Below are 17,316 nucleotides of genomic sequence, written 5' to 3'. Positions count from 1 at the left end.
CTCCTAATTGGAGACTCAGAAAGGCTCCTCCTCCTCCTCCTCATCTCCTTCAATGTCGTCGTCTTCATCTTCTTCTTCTCCGTCTCCCCCTCAATGTCATCAGAATATTGAACGGGCGCGTACTTATTCGGTGGAGGGTTAGGCACACAACTACCATGCCTCTGTTTGTAAACGATTCCCACCGAGGATATATCTTACATCCATCGTATGACCCATTCGATATCCGACATGTCAGTCAAGCCAATCAACTAGGGCTTGATTTTGGTGTTCCTCTTGGACGGTGGTGGGATGTCCGTCTTCTTCTTTCAACGTTGGTTCCACTCCATCACTTGTTTTTGGTGAAGGTCAATGAATTGACTATACATGTTATTTCCAAGCACACTCCTCGTTGGCATTACAAATGGCTCGGTCGGTGACATAGGAACCCTCGCCCTTTTGCATAAGGTTGTCACGAGATGGAAGAAGTACATTCCCCATTTTTGGCCACTACTACATTGCAGCATCACTTGATAACTCCACTGGCCCACACAGACCTGTTTATTCTGTAAAATTGAGTGAAGAAAAATTGCTTTAAAGGCGGTGATGTGAGAGACATTCTGCGTTAGAGAGATGCAGGTGAAAATAAATTGCATCCACATCTTGGCCATTGGAAATATTATAGTCTAACTAAGCTTTAAGGGTATATTGGTACCGACTTAGCGAGTCCATTTGCCACGCCCCTGTGTTACGTATTGTAGAATAGCATATTTATGCCTCGATACATGTTTAAATCAACAGAATCAAAGAAATTTGAGGCATAATACATAGCATCATAATACAAACAAATTTCGGGGTATGACCAATACCTATTTTCCTTGAAATGTTACATGCATATGTATGTCATCCGGGAGTTTGTGGGTTTCCCTATCCTTTAGGGAAGCATAGAATTCGTAGAGAATTGCGTTGACCGATGGTTCGTTTGGGGTTAAGCAAAAAGTACACCAATAGTGGAAATCCAACAAATCTCAAATTGTGTCGCACTCGATCAACGAGGGATCAAACCCCCGTTCTTGAATGAATGTGCAACCGTTCATTTGAAAATAGTACTGTTTGACTTTAGGGTTGTCAAAAAAGGTAGCACCGAAATTCATGAACGTTTTTTGTGTATGGCGTGCTTTGCGGAGTGCCATGTGTTCGTATCTAAATAAACGAAGATAACCGTAAAACAAAACGCGTAACAGAGAAGGAGATTAGAACATTAAACCTCGATTTGGTCGTGCTTCATTCGTCTCTGATGAAATATACCTGTCAAAGAGAAGAAAAAAATACTAGAAAAATTACTAATGAATGAGGGGAGAAGAGATTACCGACGAAAATGGCGGTTCAAACCCTCAAAATTAAAACAGTGACAGTGGAGGAGAAGTACGATACCCTATGCTTTTGGGTGCTTTATTGGGTGTTTTAAAAGTAATGTTTTAGGTCTGAAATCATACGGTTTATATAAAAAATCTAACGGCAGGAAATTTCATTAAAACAATGTCGTGTCACAACATAGGAGTATGTGTTTCATGATATGCTGCCCTAATTTCCTAGAATTTAGGTTTGAAGCGTTGTGTCGCGTCATGTGTCTAAGTGTGTTGCGACACAGGCTTAAAATGTTCAAAAATTTAGGTTTAAAGTAGTGTGTCGCAAGACAGGGGGACTTTTTTCGTGACACAGCTTGATATTTTCAAGTTTTGATGCTTTGTAGTTGCATGTCACAACACAGGTGTACCTATGTCGCGACACTACTGAGATTTTCAAATTAATTGGGTTTGAAGTTATGTGTCGCAACACAAGGGTGCCTATGTCGTGACTTATATTGAGAGATGTAAAATCAACATTTTTAGATGTTTCAGACTCCATGATTTGTGCCTAATCACTTCAAGACACTTTTAGGGTCACTTGAGCTCCATGCTAACCTAATTCCTACCCCAATAAAAGTTAAAAATCCAAATTACAATCCTCGAAATCAAAATGCACAAAATTACAATATTTATAGGCATAATAAGATTTTGACGATTTAAAATCAAGTATGGCTACTAGACTCGTTCGGTAATCTATTACTCTCTATCTTTACCTTTTTCTGTCTCTTTCTATCATTGCAATCTGTCCATTGGAGGTCTATCAACTCCGAATTTTTTTGATTTGTCTCATTCCTTTGTACTATGTTTTCCTACATACATCACACTCGAAAAGTACCTCTAATCAATGTCATTAGAGTTTTCGTAAAATGATGCAAAACATTCTCGCCCTAATTGTTTCTCTAATCCCTCATCTTTGGAATCATGGTCACATTTAAACACTTCCATCTCACAATAAATTTCCATAGTTAACTAATTTTTCTTGAGATCGATGGTTGATCTAGACATGGCCAAAAATGACCACCTAACAGTATGAGGATCGCTTGATCTTCTTCGAAATTCAGGATTACAAATTCGATAAGAATTATAAAATTCCTCACCTTAACTAACAGATCCTCAAGTACACCTTTTGGTCATGCTAAAGACTTGTCAGCTAATTGCAGTGTTATCGATGTATTTTTCAACTCCCCTAATCTCTGTTAAATCACAAAGGGCCTTACTAAAATATATGTCCCCTATCTCTGTTGGAATTGTAAAACTACCCAGATCTTTTAAGTTCAGGTGTATTTTCTTAGCAATGATAGCACTACAAGAGGTATCTATGTTAATTTATTCACAATTTTTCAAATTTTTATGCCTTGACATGATTTCCTTCAAATACTTGACATATTTTGGTATTTTCTCAATTAGTTCAAAAAGGGGTAAATTAGCATTCAAGGACTTGAATAAGTTCAAAAAGCTTATAAAATCAACCGCATCCCTTCTTCATTTGTCCTTAATCCTCGATAGGAATGGTATTTTCAGGGTCACGGGGTTTGAGATTACCGGCTTAGCTACCTGTTTGGCTACTCCATCACTCAACTCTTCTGGCTTATTTTCATCCAAAGATTCCTAGATATATTCCGATAAATTCTTGAATAGGAGTAGTAATATTATCAAGTGTCTTGCTGGATCGTAGAGCAATTGCATTCACATGATCCTTTCCATCCTTACGAGGATTGTTCTCCGTGCTACTAGGGATTTCAGTACCAAATTGCCTTTGCATGTTGCTCATCATCTCCATAATTTGGCTCATATGTTTCTGGATTATTTTCTTTGAAGTTCATAAATGTGTTTCGAGTTAAAGTACATTTAGACTGTACTTGTCGTATGTCCATCTTCATTGACTAGATCGCTCCCTCTATCCGATCGAGTCGTTGAACACATGAAGTATGGTTAATCCCTATTGATCTATCTTAAGATCTTTGTATATCTGGAGGTTGGTAAAGAGAGTTCGTTCGGTTTTGCATTGTGTTTCCACCTCCTTGATTACCTCTCCATCTTAGGTTTGGGTGATCCTTCCAACCAGGTTTATATGTGTTCGAATAGGGATTTCCACCCCTATTACCTATGTAATTCACTTCGTCTTGTTGGTGCTTCAAAGTTGATCCACAGTTTTGGCTTGGCTCCATTATAGTTGGTTTAAAGGCTACTTCCAAATGGTTCAAATTTTCCAAATTTATCTGATAAGCATCCACCTTTTAGGTTGCTTTCGTTAGTTTTGGTTTGGTGTAACAACTCATTTTTTAGTAGTGTCAAAAACAGTGGTTTCGGGACCACAATTCTGACTAGTGAGTCCATAAATATTAATATTAAATAATAATATTTATGAGTCAAGTAATATGATATAGTGAATTTTTATTTGACAAACTTATTTAATTGGATAATTAGTTAAGTATAAGTGGTTGTCCTTGAAGTCAAGTGGTTTTAAAAAATGAGGTATCGAGACCTCGTTTCTATAAATCAAGCCCTTAAATAATTTTATTAAATATTGATAGAGTAATTATATCGGTGTATTAAATTTTGGTCCAGAAATTTTAACGTTTGGATTGTTAATTAAGGAAAATGACTAGATTGTAAAAGATGTAAAATTTAATCGGTATTGATTTCTACTAGCTAAAATGCATTATTAATGTTTGTTTAAGGTCTAAAGTAGTAATTTACCACTTTTCAAATGTTTCATAAGTTTAGTGCTTAATTTATTTGAATAAATCATGTTAAATTAATGTTTTATGATAAAAAAATTATTATTAAAGGTTATAGTAAAAAACAAACAACATCACATTCATCTTTTCTTCATTTCTATTAAAAGTAGAAAATCAAAACTCCATTGAAGGAGCTTGAAGGTTCGGTGACTTTATATGCATGTATATCACGTTGTTGACTTCGGCGAAAAATGGAAAGCTGTTGAAGAGTCCTTGTTAACTAAATTGCTATGGTTTGTTAGGTAAGTTCGTACTACCTTCTATAGTCACAATTTGTTATTAAATGTTGTTAACTATTTAAATATAAACTTCTAAAATGAAAATCAGACTATGTGGTAGTAAATTGAATTCTGAGATAATTTTGACGGACAGAATAAAAGTCTCATACACGAGAATTTTGAATGATTCTTGTTCTGGATCGAGCTCCAGCATTTGGAGCAAACTCGAATATACATGTGACTCAAATTTAGCCTAGACTGGTAACCTTACATGTATTTATAGCTTTAGCCAAGCTATTTTTTCTGCGTTGTCAATGGTTTAGCCCAGACGGGTAACTTGACACAAATATTTCTGTATACAATTAGCTCGAACGAGCATCAAATGTTACCCACACTTGTGTATTGAGTTACTTTTACGAAGTTCCATCGATAAATTAAAGGATGTACATAGTGAATTTGTAACGTTAATGTGGATGTAATACGAACTTCGAATATTTTTATGTTCATTACTTATTGACCCAGAATTATTGAATTCTGACATGATGTGAAATTGGTTACTTGTGGCATGTATATAGGATTTTTACCTCGCATACATATACAACATGTTTTTGGTATTTTGGTTGTAAATGCACTTTTATGCAAACTTGATGTATGTAATGCATATTTGATGTTTTCGTAATGTGTGGTTACAAGTCAAGTTTGAATGGTATTTTGGGTGTTTATGTGATAGCAAGTTATGGCATGAATATTGAATTTTTTTTTTATGTTAGAATGAATGAGTTGAATGTTTTGGATAGTTGTTGTTTTATGTTTATAATGTGGTGCCATTGAAGGCATATTGGTTAGACACTTAGATTGGATGTACTTGACATGTTTTGGGTATTTTTTTTAATGTGTTTTGAATAGGTAAAATGATTGGAAATGGTTTGGCTTGGAACTTAAGAAATGGTAGATGAAAAAGCTTGGTTTTGAAGTTGTTTCAGGTGCACACGGCCTGGGACATGGGCTGTCACACAGCCATGTGCCACACACGGTTACCCACACGACTGTGTGGTTGTTTGATTTTAGGTGTAGGATTTTTCACACAGTCACAAGTTGTTACATGGCCTAGCGACACGGCCGTGTGACCCTATATTTGAATTGTACACGGTCTGAGAATAAGACATGTGGAGTAGCCACACAGCCATTCTTAGGGCCACACGGGCTGGCCTCTATCAGACGGCCTAGCCACACAACCGTGTGACCCATGTTTACACTTTTTACTCAAAATTTCATAAAAGTTTCAATTTAATCTAGAATTGATCTCAATTTGTTTTAAATGTTTCGTAATCCCGTTTAAGGTTCAAATATGATTAAATATCATGGATATGATTATGATTTATTATGAAATGATATATTTTGTCTATATTTGGTTGATTACTGAATAGTGATAGTGTTTTATAGTTGTATCATCTTATAACTCAGATCGGGTGACTAACCAGGTATAGGGTATTATATTTAGTGGTATCAGAGCTATGATTTAGTCGATTCTAGGACTAGCATAGCATGTATTGAGTCTAGAATATACATGCCATATATAACCTGTGATAATGTGATGCTTTTCTGTTTTCTTATAGATTGAAAAAATATTGGTCAATTCTAATTATGTCGTTACTGATGAAATCAAAAGTAATGTCCCGACTCCCGAGAAAGGAGCGAGTATATAGCGTGCCAGTTCTGCAGATGTCTAAAAATAAGCTAAAGAATGCCTTTTTCAGTTTAATAAGTCATAGATATAGTGAAATTTCTTATGAATCAATCTTGTGGCTCCACAATCTCCACCCCTACTGTTCCTATCTCGGCACCCTTGGTCCTCAAAGTTCCACTCCTGTATTTGTACATAGACCTCATGTAGATAAGATTTGTAAATGTAGAGTTGATGAGTTTAGATGCAAGATAGATGACAAGAATTGTACCCAAGAAAGGTTGAATTAAATCTAAATCTATTATCTACACTAGCTGGTCTAAATAGTAATCACCAAAAATTTTATTACGATAATTAAAATTGAGAATTAAAATTTTAAAATAAAAAATAACTACTAAAAACAAAGTTAACAACGAAGATCTTTCAATTAACAGACATAAGATTAACTCGCTTCAATGGTTGCAATAAACTTTAGAATTTAGGTTTTATAAGGGAATTAGTTATTCATTAAATAGTATTACCTTTTGGCCTCTACTACTTAATTAATCGATTAGTACACGCTAATTTGACGTAATTTGATATGACAAATTAGGATTTCTGAGCATACTTAAGGAGATTATTCTCAAGCAACGTAGCGACTTTTTTGTGGTTTTTTTTTGTAATTTTTAGATTTTAAGTTAAGAAGTGTAAATGCCTTATTTTTACTCATTTTGTGACCTAAATTGGCCAATAGTGCCATTGGGGGGCTAACGTATGGTTGAGTAATGTAGGGACGTGTTGGAGGCTGAAATCGAGCAAGAATGACACCAAATGATAGGGTATTGTGGTAACCAAACCCTGGAATCGCGATACCTCTAACAGACTCAAGATTGGAGACCACCCTTTGGTTGCATCACGATATCCACTTTGGGTATCGCGATATCCTCTTCCTTGGTATCGCGATACCGGTATTGTGAGGGAACAAAATTGGACAAAATGGGTAGTCTTTGTCCATCTGAAGCACAAGTCATTGAAGGTCTGTCTAAGGGTATTTTGGGCACACAAATTGGGTCAGAATAGCTTCTATATCAGCTAAAATTTGGTTGAGAGAAAATAGGAGGCCAAATTACCTTAGTTTAGGCTCAGTTTTCTTAAAGATAAAGGAGATCTGTGGAGTTTTGGCGGTATATCTGCAATTTATTGGATTTTTAGCTGTAAATCCACAATTTTGGAGTTTTTTTTAAAGTTTTGGCAGTTAATTGTTAACTCTTGAAAAGAGTTATATTTTAGGCCTCTATATGGAATTAATTGTTTGGAATTAAGTAAATACATCTGTATATTTAGGATAATTTTAGAACATTACATGACAAAGCTTGAATTGTGCTACATTGGCCATTATTTGTTACTTTTATCACTTGGGGAAGAAAGGTGTGGTTTTGTGTGAACACAGGTGCAAGTAGAAAAAGAGGATGAAGAGGATGCAGAAAGAAAATAAATGAAGTGAAACATTACCGTGGCAATTGGTAAGATTGATTGCCAACAGAATTGCCATGGCAATTCCGGGAAGATGACTTAGCACTCTATCCACGTCAGTCTTAGCTAGCTAAACGTGTACCAGAAAAACCAACCTGAAAAGAGGAAGGTGAAATGTGTGCCGAGGTAGGACGGATCTACCCAATAAAAGAAGGAGAGAGAAGAAGAAAAGAAGAAGAGGAAAATCAACATGATAAAGAGACTGGTGACAATAATTCTCTCTCTTTGCGCAAAGAAGAACTCTATTAGAGAATTCCAAAGAAAGAAAGGGTAGTAGCTTAGAAGAGAAAAAAATACAGATGTGAGGAAGGGGAAGAGAAATCTATCCTAGATTCACGTACAATCGAAAGATAAAAGAGAAGCTGGAGTGGAATTAACTTCCTACAGTTCTGCCCTTATTTTTCTAGATTGAATTTTCTATGATTTGAAATTAATTGAGAAATGTTTATGAATGGTTCTATTTTGATGTTTACTGTTCCACCCATGAACTAAATCTTTTCTGGGTTGGAGTTGTTAGGGTGAATGTTTTATCATCTTTAAGGCCTAGGATTTGAGATTGTCTATATCACTGTTACATTCAATTCATGCTTATTTTAAATACATGTATGCAAGCTCTAGACATAGTTGAATGTATGTTGTGTTCTTAGGTGTTTTTAATTCTAAAAAGGCTAAGAACACTAGATCTTGAATTGTTTGATGCAAGCGAATACTTGACAGAATATTCGTAGCACTCTAGACATAGATGTTACAAGTTGTATAAAGAGGACGTTCATTGCAGTTATAAATCCCAAGTTTTGTAGACATACATGAACTTCAGTTTTTAACTTAAGATCTAGCTATCGAAAGAGGTAGGTCACAATAGCGAATCTCTGGGCAGTAGATTAGACAATATTTTGCCATGACATTATCTTGATATGAACATTTCTCCTGAATAATTCCAGAAATATAACAATTCAATCAAAAGAAAATGATCCAACACATGCTCCCTGTCATCCATAACTACATACCAGTGAATCGCATTTTTCAATTCAAAGCTCAACAATAATATCCGGGAAAATATACATGTCCACAATAGCATCAATTCTAGATATCATTTACATGTCATGCCATTCAAAGTCATTATACATGTTATACTACAATAATCTATTATCTGATGAGCGACTTACAGATACGAGTGCACAAGTAGTCCAACAGAAATACGCCAAATGCTCATAATAGTTAATCCAATCGATAGCACGTCAAATGCCCCGAAGACCTAATCCAATTGATAACATGCCAAATGCTCCGAAGAGCTATACATCCGCCCCCATAACACTCTAAAATAAGATAGGATAACACGAGAGTTTGCAACAAATGTTGAACCTCAGTATACTCGGGAAAAACATATAAAGCACACCTCATCAATCTCGCATAACACGTCGTCATTACATTGTACTCTATCTTGCGTTCATCCGACCCAAATATCAAAATTCAATAACAATTTCTCAAACAACTTTACATCACCATTAAAACAATTAATGTCCACTATATCATATGATATCATCATATAATTCATATAGATATTAAATTATAAATCGTACGAACTTACCTGAACTGAGTTGCAATAGTTGTAAAAGTTTAGGGACTATTCCATAATTTTTCCTTTTCCACGTAAATCAACAGGTCTTACTCTAAAATGTAAAATTTCTTAATTATTAGCTTACAATTCATATTCCAATTTATTTTACATTTTATACCCTTTTATTTTTAAATTTATATAATGCCCCAAACTTTTACAATTTATGCAATTTAGTCCCTTAAACCAAAAATCATCAAATTGGCCATTTCTAGAAATTATATTACAGCTAAATATTCTAGGCCCTTAAAAAATCCACAAAACACCTCTTATTCACCAATAAACCATGTAATTTTAACATTTTAACAATTTAATCCTTTAATCAAAAACTAACTAAAATCACTTTACAAAACATCCAAAAATCACAATCAAAACTTCAAACACATATTTATCATCATAAACAACCAAGATTCATCAATGGTAACTTCCAAATTTTAACAAATTTAAAAACGAAGGTACGATCTAGTTGGACCTAGTTGCAATGATATCAAAAACAAAAAATTTACAAGAAAACGAGCTAGTTTCCATACCATGAAAAGCCAAGAAGGTGACCGAAGCTCACAAGGTCTCGAATGGTGATTTCGGTAAGAGGTTGAAGAGAATGAAGAAAAAAAAGTCTAATTTGTTTTAATTTGTTTAGTTTAATTTTGATTTATTTATAATTTTTCCATTAAACACCTATTATTTTGTCATTTTCATTCAATTTGTCGTCCAACCATAATAACTAGGGCTAATTTCCACACAGGTTCTTCCTCATTTAGTTATTAAGCTATTTAATAATCTAAATGCAATAATTACTAAGTTTTGCACCTTTTTCAATTTAGTCCTTTTTCTTAAATTAACTATCTAAACATTAGAATTTCTTAACCAAATTTTAATACGACTCAAATCACTCTGTAAATATTCTATAAAAAATATTTAATACTCTGAAAATTTGTGGTCCCGAAACCATTGTTCCATCACTACTGAAAAACGGCTTGTTACAACTCTCTCCCCTTAGCACATTTCGTCCGCAAAATTGTTACCTGAGAATAGATTTAAATACTGTAGTTTCATCGATTCCTTTGTTTCCAAAGTAGCCTCTTCAGTACAATGCCAATTCCATAAGACTTTTACCAACGGTACTCGTTTATTCCGAAGTTTTTTGACTTCTCGAGCCAAAATTTTTACTAAATATTCAGAATACGTCAAATCTAGATTTAATTCAATTTCAGTATGAGGAATCACGTGTGAAGGATCAGATCTATACTGTCTCAGCATTGAAACATGGAACACATTATGAATTTTCTCGAGTTTAGGAGGCAAAGTTAATCTATAAGCTACAGGGTCAATTCTTTCAGTAATCTCATACGGTCCAATAAATCTTGGGCTCTGCTTTCCTTTCCTGCCAAATCATAGAACTTTCTTCCACGGAAAAACTGTTAAAAATACTCAATCACCAACAACAAATTCTATATGTTTCTTTTCAAGTCCGCATATGATTTCTAACGACTAGATGTAACTTTCAAACAATCTCAAATAATTCGAACCTTATTTTCAGTTTCTAGAATCAAATCAATTCCCACCATTTTGGATTCACTCAATTTAGACCAATACAACGGTGTTTTACACTTTCTTCCATATAAAGCTTCAAATGCTGTCATTTTTATAGTAGACTAATAACTATTATTATAAGTGAATTCAGCTAACGATAGATATTTTTTCCCAACTACCTTAAAACTCGAGTATACAACATCATAGCATATCTTCCAAAATTTGTATTACTCCTTATGATTGCCCATTCGTTTGAGGATGAAATGTTGTACTGAAATTGAGTTTAGTGCCCAAAGCCTCGTGAATTTTACTCCAAAATCTCAATGTAAACTTCAGATCATGATCAGAAATAACAGATGTCAGAACTCCATATAATCTTACAATCTCTCACACATATAATTCTACAAAACGTTCAAGTGAATAATCTGTTCTGACTGGAATAAAGTGTGTCGATTTAGTCAATCTGTCAATAATCACCCAGATCGAATCTTTCTTTCTCGGAGTTACAGGCAAACCAGATATGAAATCCATCATGACTCGCTCCCACTTCCACTCAGGAATCATAACAAGCTGTAATAATCCTGACGGTACTTGATGCTCTACTTTTACCTACTAACAAATCAAACATTTAGATATGAACTCACAAATCTCACGTTTCATACTTGGCCACTAGTACATTTGTTTCAAATCACAATACATCTTCGTGCTACTAGGATGAATGGATACGTACTATGTGAGCCTCTAATAGAACATCACGTTTTAAACCTAAATTATTTGGAACACAAATTATATCACGGTAATGCAACGTACCATCATCACCAATACTGTATTCAGTAGTCTAATTATCCTGAACCGAGCTTCATTTTATTATCAACTTTGGATCGTCATTTTGAAACTCCCGAATTCATTGTAGAAACAAGGGTTTAGTCCTCAACTCTACCAGTACAAAAACATCAGTATTCAGAGCTAAATGAGCGTTCAATGCTCACAGTGCAAACAATGATGACTTTCGACTGAGTGCATCCGCAACCACATTAGCCTTTCCCGGATGATAATCATCAATCAAATCATAATCTTTCAGTAGCTCTAACCAACATCACTACCTCTGATTCAGTTCCTTCTGCGTCATTAAACACTTAAAACTTTTGTGATCAGTATACACATGCATTTCTCACCGTACAAATAATGCCTCCATATCGAAGACAATCGCGGCCAATTCAAGATCGTGAGTAAGATAATTTCTTTCAAGTGGCTTTAACTGTCGAGAAGGATAAGCTACTACTTTCCTTACCTACATCAACACGCAACCCAAACCACTAAGAGACGCATCACTCTAAACAACATATGCTACCTCAGACTCAGGCTGAGTTAATATTGGAGCTTCTGTCAAAATGTTTTTTGGTTGATCAAAACTCTATTGACACTTATCAGACCACATAAATTCGACATTTTTTTGTAGTAACCTGGTCATCAGTGAAGCAATGATCAAGAAGTTTTTAACAAAACAATGGTAGCAACCTGCTAAACCCAGAAAACTTTACACTTCAGAAGCATTCCTCAGAGTCTTCCAATTCATTATAGCAACAACTTTACTCAGATTGACTCGAATTCTGTCAGCTAATACTATATGTCCCAAAAATCCAACCTCTCGAAGCCAGAATTCACATTTACTGAACTTTGCATACAACTATTTTTCTCGCAAAGTCTGTAACACGATTCTCAAGTGTTGAGCATGTTCAGATTCTGTCTTAGAATAGATCAATATATCATCAATAAAAACAATCACAAATTTATCCAAATGAGGTTGAAAAACTCGATTCATTAAATCCATAAAAGCAGCAGGAGTATTTATTAATCTAAATGGCATTACCTAAAACTCATAGTGGCTATAACGAGTTTTGAAAGCAGTCTTTGACACGTCACAATCCTTAACTCGCAACTGATAATACCCAGATCTGATATCTATCTTCAAGAACACTGTGACACCTTTTAATTAATCAAACAAATCATCAATACGTGGCAAAGGATACTTATTCTTTATTGTGACTTTATTCGACTGTCTCTAGTCAATACAAAATCTTAAGGAGCTATCGTTCTTTTTCACGAACAACGCAGGTGCACCCTAGGGAGATACGCTCGGTCGAATAAACCCTCTGTCTAACAATTCTTGCAATTGTGCTCTCAACTCTTTCAACTCAACTGGTGCCATACAGTACAGTGATATCGATCTTTGTGTAGTTTTTTTGAGGGAAAGATTCTAAGGAGAAAACGAGGGTAGCAGTAGAGGCTGAGCAGCAGAGAAAAACACGAGGGAGAAGAATAAGGCAATCAACCTGGTCATTGCAAGACATTGCGCCACCAGAGTCGAGGTTGGATCGATGAAAGCTTATTGAAGTTCTTTTTTTATTTTCTTAAATTATTTCTTTGCAAAATTAATTGTTAAAGATGTTGAATATATTTTGAATTTTGATTTAATTAACCAAACCCATGAGTTAAATCTCATCGGGTTGGGATTATTGTATGATGCTTTAATTTTCCATTAATGTTGAAGCTTGGATCTGATCTATTTTACTATTTCATTCAATTTGTTCTTTCAAATTGCATGCATGCAGTCTCTAGGCATAGATGAATGCACAATATGTTTATAAACATAATCTAATTTTGAAAAGGTTAGGTTAGTTGGACCATAATTGATTGATACGAGTGGTTGTTTGACCGAATGCCCATAGAAATCTCTAGACATAGAGCAGTGTTTGTACAAAGTGAAGAGTAATCAATACTGGGAATCACATCTGAGGTCTATAGCCATATATTTCCTTAGGTAAGGTATCGTTAGGTCTTGCTCTCGAAAGAAGCAAACCATTTTAAACCCATCCTAAGCAATAAGTTCATTAAGAATTTGCTGAGGCATTATTGGTTTATAAGGGCAGATTCCTAGTAATCCCAACTTTTCCATTCAACAATGTAGACCCTCTCATTATTATCTTGGTATCTTTACCATAGAGAATTTTTATATATTTGTTTGTTTACATATTGTGCACATTATCATTACTTTGACTACCTTTGCATTTCTATCATTATTTTGCCTTAGCATAATTCACATACTTCATAATAGCAACTTAGCCAAGTTATTCCTATCTGATCTCTGTGGAAACAATCTTACTTATCATTATATTACTTGATTCAACATGTATACTAGCACACTTGCACATTATATTTACACGCAACAAGTTTTTGGCACCATTGTCGGGGATCGGCAATTTAGTGAAATTTGGTTTTATTACCGCTTATCTAATTCCATTAGTTTTATCTAACTTAGTTGTTTATAATTTTTCAAGATCTGCCATCAGCATATGAGAAGAGGCATTCTTGCTAATGAAGAATATCCTTTTAACCTAGAGATCGAGAGAACTTTGAAAAGAAAGTGACGAGAATTGCAATATATGGCTTGGAACGAGAATGATCCTGGTATGGAAAACCCATTACATTCGAATGTTCAGGACGTTAAAGTTCCTATTCATCGTGTGATAGATGACCAAGATAGTTCAATTTGTGAGCATGTTGTTCCAACTCTAGATTATTTGAATCCAGGGATAGTCAACTGCGCATACAAGCCCAGCATTTCGAGTTAAAACCAATGATGTTTCAGATGTTGCAAACATTAGGATAGTTCAGTGGATTGTCTACTGAAGATCCAAGATTGCATTTAAGGCTTTTCTTAGAAGTCTGTGATTTATTTAAACAACAGGGTGTTCTTGAAGAGACTTTGAGGCTTAAATTATTTTCGTACTCCTTGAGAGATCGTGTTAGAGCATGGCTGAATGCTTTACCATCAGGGAAGTGGCATCTTGGAATGATCTTTGCCAAAGGTTTTTTCTACGATATAATCTGCCAAATTGAGAAATGATATCACATCTTTTCAGGAATAAGAAGGTAAAAGATTATACGAAGCTTGGGAAAGATTTAAGGAATTACTTCAGAAATGTCCAATGCATAGATTCCAACACTGGACTCAGATGGAAATATTTTATAATGGATTGAATGCGTAGAAAAGGATGTTAGTTGATACTTCTAGTAATGGTACTTTTTTGGATACATCCTATAACGAAGCATATGAGATTTTGTAGCAGATTGCTAACAATGATTATAAATATCCTACTACTTGAGTTGGGACTAGCAAGAGAGTTGTTGGTACCATGGAGCTCGATTCAATCACTTCATTAATAGCTCAAGTATCATCTTTAGCTAATATGATCAAGACGATAAAGAAACCAACAGCAGTTCAAGAGATGAAATTAGTCGAGCTATCATGTGTATATTTTGGTGAAGACCATGTTTTTGACGAATGCTATCAAATCCAGCAAAGGTATATTACATGGGTAATTTTAATAGGAGTAATAAACCCTATTCCAACACCTACAATCGAGGCTGGAAGCAACATCCAAATTTCAATTGGAATAATTAGGGAGTAAGGAATTCCAACAATGCTCTGAGATAGAATGCCACCAGTACATCGCCTGGTTATAGTCAACCTATGTCATGGCAAAATGTTCAACAAGGTTTACCATTGTCTTCTTCATCTATTGAAACCTTTTTGAAAGAATATATGGCCAAGAATGACGCTGTGATCCAAAGTCAAGCTACAACCCTCCAAGCTATTGAGAATCAAGTAGGGCATATCGCAAATGCTTTAAATTCGAGACCACAAGGACCATTGCCAAGTAATACCGAAAATTCAAGATCATAAGGGGAAGAATATTGTAAAGAAATCACTCTTAGTAGTGGGACTAAACTGAATGAAATGGTTAAAGATGCTATTACAAATGAGGACATTTTAGATGTCCACCATAAAAAAATTCAAAGCAATCTAAGAAGCCTCCTATAACTGAAAGCGCTAAACAAAAGAATGTTGCAACAGAATCAAATTATGTTGTCAATAAAAATGCCATAACAAAACTATATCAGCAACTTGAAGGAAGGCCACCTCCACATTTTCTTCAACGATTCCAGAATTCCAAGCAAGATTTTCAGTTCAAGAAATTTTTGGATGTCCTGAAGCAACTCCATATCAACATACCATTAGTAGAAGCTTTGGAGAAACTGCCCAATTATGTGAAATCAATGAAAGATATATTGTCAAGGAAGCGACGATTAGAAGAATTTAAAATTGTTGCTCCCACTAAAAGGTGCACAGCAATGCTGGTGAACACATTGCCTCCAAAGTTAAAGGACCCGTGGAGTTTTATTATCCCTTATTCAATTGGAAATCATTATTTTGGTAAGGCATTATGTGATTTAAAAGCAAGTATAAATTTAATGTCTATGTCTGTCGTTAGGAAACTAGGAATTAGGAAGGCAAGACTTACAACAGTCACACTGCAACTAGCTGATCAGTCTTACTCACATCCGGAAGGTAAACTTAAAGACGTGCCGGTAAGAGCATAAAAGTTTATTTTTCCAACCGATTTCATTATTTTAGAATGTAAAGATGACAAAGATGTGTCGATTATTCTTGGAAAATGTTTTCTTGCTATAGGTAGAACTCTTATTGATGTACAAAAAGGTGAATTGACCATGAAGGTAAATGATAAGCAAATCACCTTCAATGTATTCGATACCTTGAAATGTGTTGATGAAAATCAGGAGTGTCGCGCCATTGGGTTAATAGAAACAATAGTAGAGGAAGAGTTTGCAAATTTTGCCACAGTAAGTCTGATGAGGAAAAAAATTCACCTGAGTTGAGTGAAGCAGAAATTTTTGAAGACCTTGGTGAACTTATGGAGACCAAGCAACCTGTGGATAGACCATGCAAGAAATTTGAATCCTTGGATTTATACAATCATTCTTTCAAACTTCCTAAACCTTCTATAGAGGAACATCTCACGTTGGAGTTAAAGCCTCTACTGTTGCATTTAGAGTATGCGTATTTGAGAGACAACAACACTTTGCCAGTAGTTATCTCTACAGAGTTGACACCTGATCAAGAGACCATTTTGTTAGATGTTCTCCGGCGATCTAAGAAGGCATTAGGATGGACAATTGTTGACATCAGGGGAATCAACCCTGTAGTTTACCTGCATAAAATTTTGTTGGAGGATTACCATAACACTTCTATTGAACAGTAGAGAAGGTTGAACCTCATCATAAATGAAGTTGTCAGGAAAGAGATTATCAAATGGCTTGATGATTGGATTATAAACCCTATTTCTGATAGCTCATGGGTGAGTCATGTACAATGTGTACGCAAGAAAGGAGGTGTCATAGTGGTTAGCAATGATAACAATGAGCTCATACCAACTCATACTGTTACGGGATGGAGAGTATGTATGGACTATCGTAAGCTTAGCAAGGAAACTCAGAAGGACCATTTTCCCTTACCTTTCATCGACCAAATATTGGATAAATTAGCTGGGAAAGCCTTCTACTGTTTCTTAGATGGTTATTCAGGGTATAACCAGATCGCCATAGATCCTAATGACCAAGAGAAGGTCACTTTCACCTGTCCATATGGAACTTTTGTGTTTAGACGAATGTCATTCGGGTTGTGTAATGCCTCGGCAACGTTTTAGCATTTTATGATGGTAATTTTCTTTGATATGGTGGAAAATTTTCTTGAAGTCTTCATGGA

At 35.1% G+C, this 17,316-nt stretch overlaps 1 non-coding gene across 1 annotated transcript; it reads right to left on the bottom strand.

Annotated features, from left to right (window-relative positions):
- Positions 1-14,581: 14,581 nt before the first annotated feature.
- LOC128042106 (small nucleolar RNA R71) lies at positions 14,582-14,688 on the bottom strand. The gene has a single exon (XR_008197314.1). It is a non-coding gene; the product is annotated as a small nucleolar RNA R71 (small nucleolar RNA).
- Positions 14,689-17,316: the final 2,628 nt, after the last annotated feature.

The sequence above is a fragment of the Gossypium raimondii genome, chromosome 6 (genome assembly GCF_025698545.1).
Source record: "Gossypium raimondii isolate GPD5lz chromosome 6, ASM2569854v1, whole genome shotgun sequence".
In the NCBI taxonomy this organism is placed as follows: Eukaryota; Viridiplantae; Streptophyta; class Magnoliopsida; order Malvales; family Malvaceae; genus Gossypium; species Gossypium raimondii.
Note: the sequence above shows the minus strand (reverse complement) of the source record. Positions and strands in the feature narration are given on the sequence as shown.